The 5,579-nt window shown below is 48.3% G+C and overlaps 1 pseudogene; it reads right to left on the bottom strand.

The window, feature by feature from the left end:
- Positions 1–5,066: 5,066 nt before the first annotated feature.
- Positions 5,067–5,264, bottom strand: LOC112439778 (small nucleolar RNA U3; annotated as a pseudogene).
- Between the last annotated feature and the right edge of the window lie 315 nt (positions 5,265–5,579).

Consider the following 5,579-nt stretch of genomic DNA (forward strand, 5'->3'; position numbering starts at 1 on the left):
CAGTGGGAGGATGCCCTGACCACCCTAGTTAAACTTGTAACTCACTCCTCAACACTCCTTATCCCACTTCCCCGCTTTTTTTTCCCCCATCTACTTTCCACAAACATAGGGATTTTGTTCTGTTTTGTTTCTGCTGTATTCCTAGACCCTAAAATAAGGCCTGGCACATAGTAGGCCCTCAATAAATATTTGCTGAATTAAAACAGACAGAACAAGCAAATATCCACAAAGACAAAGTAAGGCCAGGAATCAAGAGCCAAATAATCAGTTCAAAATCAGGGAAATCCAGGTGCCAAGGTAAGCAAGGAAGAGGGTAGGACCTGGCATGTTAGAAATGAAGTGTAAAGAGTCTGGACATCTTGGCTCACACCTGTAATCCCAACACTTTGGGAGGCTGAGGCAGGCAGATCACTTGAGGCCAGGAGTTTGTGGCCAACCTGGCCAACATGGTGAAACCCCATTTCTACTGAAAATACAAAAATTAGCAAGACATGGTGGCACGTGCTTGTAATCTCAGCTACTTGGGAAGCTGAGGTAGGAGAATCGCCTGAACTCGGCAGGCGGAGATTGCCATGAGCCAAGATTGCGCCACTGCACTGCATCCTGGGTGACAGAGTGAGACTCCATCTCAAAAAAAAAAGTGAAGTGTGAAGAGACAAGACCCAGCTGAGAATTAATCTAGAAAGCACTGCTCTTTGGAGATCAATTATGAGAGCACACTGGACCTGGTTATCATGAACAGACTTCCTTGATGCCACGCTGGATGAAAGGAACTTGGGGGACCAGGATGGGTAAATTTGTGCTCTAGCCAGAGAATGAAGCACTGAGTCAAGAGGCAGAGAAACAAACCAAGCAGACATCAAGACTGGAAAAGCTCTGTAGATAGAAGTCTGGAAAGATGAATGAACAGATTAAGTTAGAATGGAGTGAGCAGAGACAGAGAGGTGTACAAGGTAAGCCTGTGGACAGATAGGGTTGAATAACCTTCATGAGTACAGGATTCACCTAACCCTTAAATGATATTTCCCAGTCTTTCACCTCAAGCCCTCTACCTGTTCACTCCAATCTCCCCTGGGCCAAGTCCTTTTTCAGGGTCCTAGTGGCTGCCTACATACTGGATGACTGAAATCTCAATGTCCAGTCTGACTGCCATCTCTGCCAGCCTCAGACTCCAGCTTCCGACCTATTATGTCACACAATCGTCTCAAATTCAGCATGTCCCAAACCAGTGTTCTTACCTAATGAGAACCTCTTTCTCTTTCAACCTCAGCTGATGACATTTCCACTCATTCCCCAAAGCCAACAGGTCAAACATGAGGCATTGGCAGAACCTAGATCACCTGCCTAAAAAGCAGAGATTGGGTGCTATGAAGAAGTGACCCCCTCAATGGGCCAGACACTGTGCCTGGTGCGTCTCACAAATGACCTAATTTTGCCCTAACAGCATCCTTGCCAACTGAGAATTATTATCCCCAGCTTACATATGAGAAAACTGGGGTTAGGGAAATTGACCAAGGTAATTTAGCTTCCAACTGCGGGAGACGGGTGGGTTCTCTTTTTAGCCCAGTGTACTCTCGTACCAATAAGCCCCATGGCACCAGCATGAGGACTCATTGCTTTTTTCTTTTTTAATAAGTTATTGAGGTAAAATTCAGATAACATAAATACTTAAAAGTAAACAATTCCATAGCATTGAGTATATTCACAATATTGTACAACCACCACCTCTATCGAGTTCCAGAAACATTTTCATCTCGCCAAAGTAAAATCCCTTACCCGCTAAGCAGTTTCTCCCCTTTCCACCTTTTCCCAGCCCCTGGCAGGACTCACAGCTCTGAAGCCAGCTTTTTTCCTACTAGATACCCTACATACCTTCCAGGTAGATCAAAAGCACATTCTTGTCTGCTTTTGATCTAGCAAGAAGGTATGTAGGGTATCTAGTAGGAAAAGCACCTTGGGAGGCTGAGGCAGGAGGATCACTTGAGCTCAGGAGTTCAAGACTAGCCTTGGCAACACATTGAGATGCTGTCTCTACAAAAATAATCAAACATTAGCCAAGTGTGGTGGTGCATACCTATAGTCCCAGCTACTTGGGAGGCTGAGGCAGAAGGGTTGCTTGAGACCAGGGGGTGGAACCTGCAGTAAGCCATGATTGTGCCACTGTACTCCAGCCTGCGTGACAGAGAGAGAACTTAAACAAACAAAAACCTCATAGATTCTGACAAAAAAGACACGATGCAAAATAACACTGGTGTGAGGGGCAATTACGGGAGACACTCATTTATGTTTTGTCTTCTCTGTTAAGGAGGCGTGGTGTAAGGAGTGACATTTCTGTTCCCTGATACCTACACCAGGTAGACCAGATTTCCTGCTCCACTCTGGCTTACTTAAGTGAACGTGGGGGGCTAGGATGGGTAAATTTGTGCTAACAGCTATTGTTGCCAAGCCTGATAAAATAGGGCCCCTCACACTGTTTATTCTTTTGCAGGTGGGTGAGATAGAAGTCTATAAAGGGGAAAGAGAAGAAGCTGATGCTGAAACTTAAGAGGTATTTCTCCAAGACTAGAGAAAGACAAGAAGAAGGAGCCTCTGAGTGATAAGAGGCCCAAGGTTTGCATGCATGGAGCACCAGTAAGAGATGGCTTCAGGAAGCCAGAGAGCTAGGCCGGGGACACAGATACCTTGGGAACCACAGCGAGAGTGTCCGTGGGCTGAGGCAGTGGTCAGTGGAGAGACCCATTGAGAGGTGACAACGTGGTAGTAGCCCTGCCTCGCTCTCGGCACCTCCTCAGGCCACCGTGTCCACTCTGGCCGCGCTTGAGGAACCCTTCTGCTTGCAGGGAGGTGTGGAGGGAGAGGCGCGGGCGGGAACCGGGGCTGTGCCCCGTGCTCGCGGGCTAGGGCGAGCTCCGGATGGGCGTGGGCTCGGCGGGCCCCGCACTTGGAGCGGCCAGCCGGCGCCACCGCAACGGTCAGTGAGCGGCTTAGCACCCGGGCCAGCAGCTGCAGAGGGTGCGCCGGGTCCCCCAGCAGTGCCGGCCCACCGGGTGGGCGCTCGAATTATCGTCGGGCCTCAGCTGCCTTCCTCCCCCCACTCCCCCCGCCATGGCTCGCGACTGGCAGCCCGCCATGCGCGAGCCCCCGAGCCCCGCCGCCCCCCCCCTCCCCGCCCCCTGCTCCGCGGCGCCCGGTCCCATCGATGCCCAACGGCTGAGGAGTGCGGGCACATGGCAGGGCACTGGTGGGCAGCTCTGCCAGCAGCCCTGGGGCGGGAATCCACTAGGCAAAGCCAGCTGGGTTCCTGAGTGGAGTGGGGACTTGGAGAATTTTTTATGTCTAGCTGGAGGATTGTAAATGCACCAATCAGCACTCTGTGTCTAGCATTGGTGGGGGGGAGGGGTTCATAGACGCACCAATCAGCACCCTGTGTCAAGCTCAAGGTTTGTAAATGCACCAATCAGTGCTCTGTGTCTAGCTAATCTAGTAGGGACTTGGAGCACTTTTATGTCTAGCTAGAGGATTGTAAATACACCAATCAGCACTCTGTGTCTAGCTCAGGGATTGTAAACGCACCAATCAGCACCCTGTCAAAACGGACCAATCAGCTCTCTATAAAACAGACCAATCAGCTCTTTGTAAAATGGACCAATCAGCTCTCTGTAAAATGGGCGAATCAGCAGGATGTGGGTGGAGTGAGATAAGGGAATAAAAGCAGGGTGCCAGAGCCAGCAGCGGCAATTTGCTTGGGTCGTCTACCATGTTGTGGTAGGTTTGTTCTTTTGTTCTTCCTAATAAGACTTGTGGCTGCTCACTTTTTGGAGCTCTGCTGCTTTTATGAGCTGTGACACTCACCTGAAGGTATGTAGCTTCACTCCTGAAGCTAGTGAGATCACGAACCCACCAGGAGGAATGAACAACTCCAGTACTGCCTTAAGAGGTGTAACACTCCCAGCAAATGTCTGTAGCTTCACTCCTGAAGCTAGTGGGACAAGGAACCCAGCAGAAGGAAGAAACTCCGAACACGTCCAAACATCAGAAGGAACAAACTCCAGTCACACTATGTTTAAGAACTGTAACAGTCACCGTGAGAGTCTGCGGCTTGATTATTGAAGTCAGTGAGACCAAGAACCCACCAATTACGGACATACCATGGGAACAGTGTCCCTCAGCCTGCTGAAAGAATCCCTGTGCAAGGGCAGGGAGGGCTGGTCTGAGTAGCAAAGTCCTGTAGCAGAGCAGACTGAGGCAATGAAACCCAATGCTTCCAGTTAAGACTGGGCCCCGCCCCACTGGCTGGATAGGACAACGACCCTTCCCAACTTCGATTATTTTTTCTGTATTTATTTATTTATTTTGAGATGGAGTTTTGCTCTTGTTGCCCAAGCTGGACTACAATGGCACGATCTTAGCTCACTGCAACCTCCACATCCTGGGTTCAAGTGATTCTCCTGCTTCAGCCTCCTGAGTAGATGGGATTACAGGCAAGCGCCACCAGGCCCAGCTAATTTTTTGGATTTTTAGTAGAAACAGGGTTTCACCATGTTAGCCAGGCTGGTCTCAAATTCCTGACCTCAGGTGTTCTGCACTCCTTGGCCTCCCAAATTGCTGGGATTACAGGCGTGAGCCACTGCGCCCAGCTTATTTTGAACAGGATCTACTCAGACTGTGTTCTCTCCCTTTTACTCTCCCCAAGGAAGAGAAGAAAATTATCAATAGAAAATGGCAGGCCGAGCATAGTGGCTCATGCCTGTAATTCCAGCACTTTGAGAGACTGAGGCAGGTGGAATACTTAAGGTTAGAAGTTCAAGACCACCCTGGCCAACAGAGCGGTTTTCATTTAAAAAAAAAAAAAGCAAGTTTATTAAGGTAAATGAATAAAACAACGGCTACTCCATAGGCAGAGCAGCTGAAACCCTGTCTCTACTAAAATACAAAAATTAGCCAAGCGTGGTGGCACGTGACTATAGTCCCAGCTACTCAGGAGGCTATGGCAGGAGAATCGCTTGAACACGGGAGGCAGAGGTTGCGGTGAGCTGAGATCGCACCACTGCACTCCAGACTGGGCAACAGAGTGAGACTCTGTCTCAAAAAAAAAAATCAATAAGTAAAATCTTAAAGTAGCAAATGACAGTTGCAGCCAAGTAATTCCAAAAGCCAGCTTCACTCGGAGAACCCTGTGCTTCCTCTTATTTCCAGTGATCCACATATTTAGAGAAACTTTTCCAGTAATAAACCATAGAAATTATACCTGGAAGTAGAGTCTTCAACTTGGATTTTTAGGTGACCCTAACAAAAGGGGGAAATTTCCCAAAACATATCCGAAATGGACTTTCTCACTGCTTTGGCTAGTCGAGGTTAAGAATCAGAGGTAATTTTAGAACATATAGATAAGGTGACAACTCATACACCCAAGTATGTAGAGCAACTCATATCTACCCCACTGCATTTGGAGGGAAAGTGTTTCCCTGGTGAACTTGTGAGTGTAAATAGATGGAAGAAGGTGTACTCAAAACAGCAAACTTCTAATTATACAAAATGTTATATTTTCTGCTTAGTGAAGCCACATCCATGTAGATTCT

The sequence above is a fragment of the Pan paniscus genome, chromosome 3 (assembly GCF_029289425.2).
Source record: "Pan paniscus chromosome 3, NHGRI_mPanPan1-v2.0_pri, whole genome shotgun sequence".
NCBI lineage: Eukaryota > Metazoa > Chordata > Mammalia > Primates > Hominidae > Pan > Pan paniscus.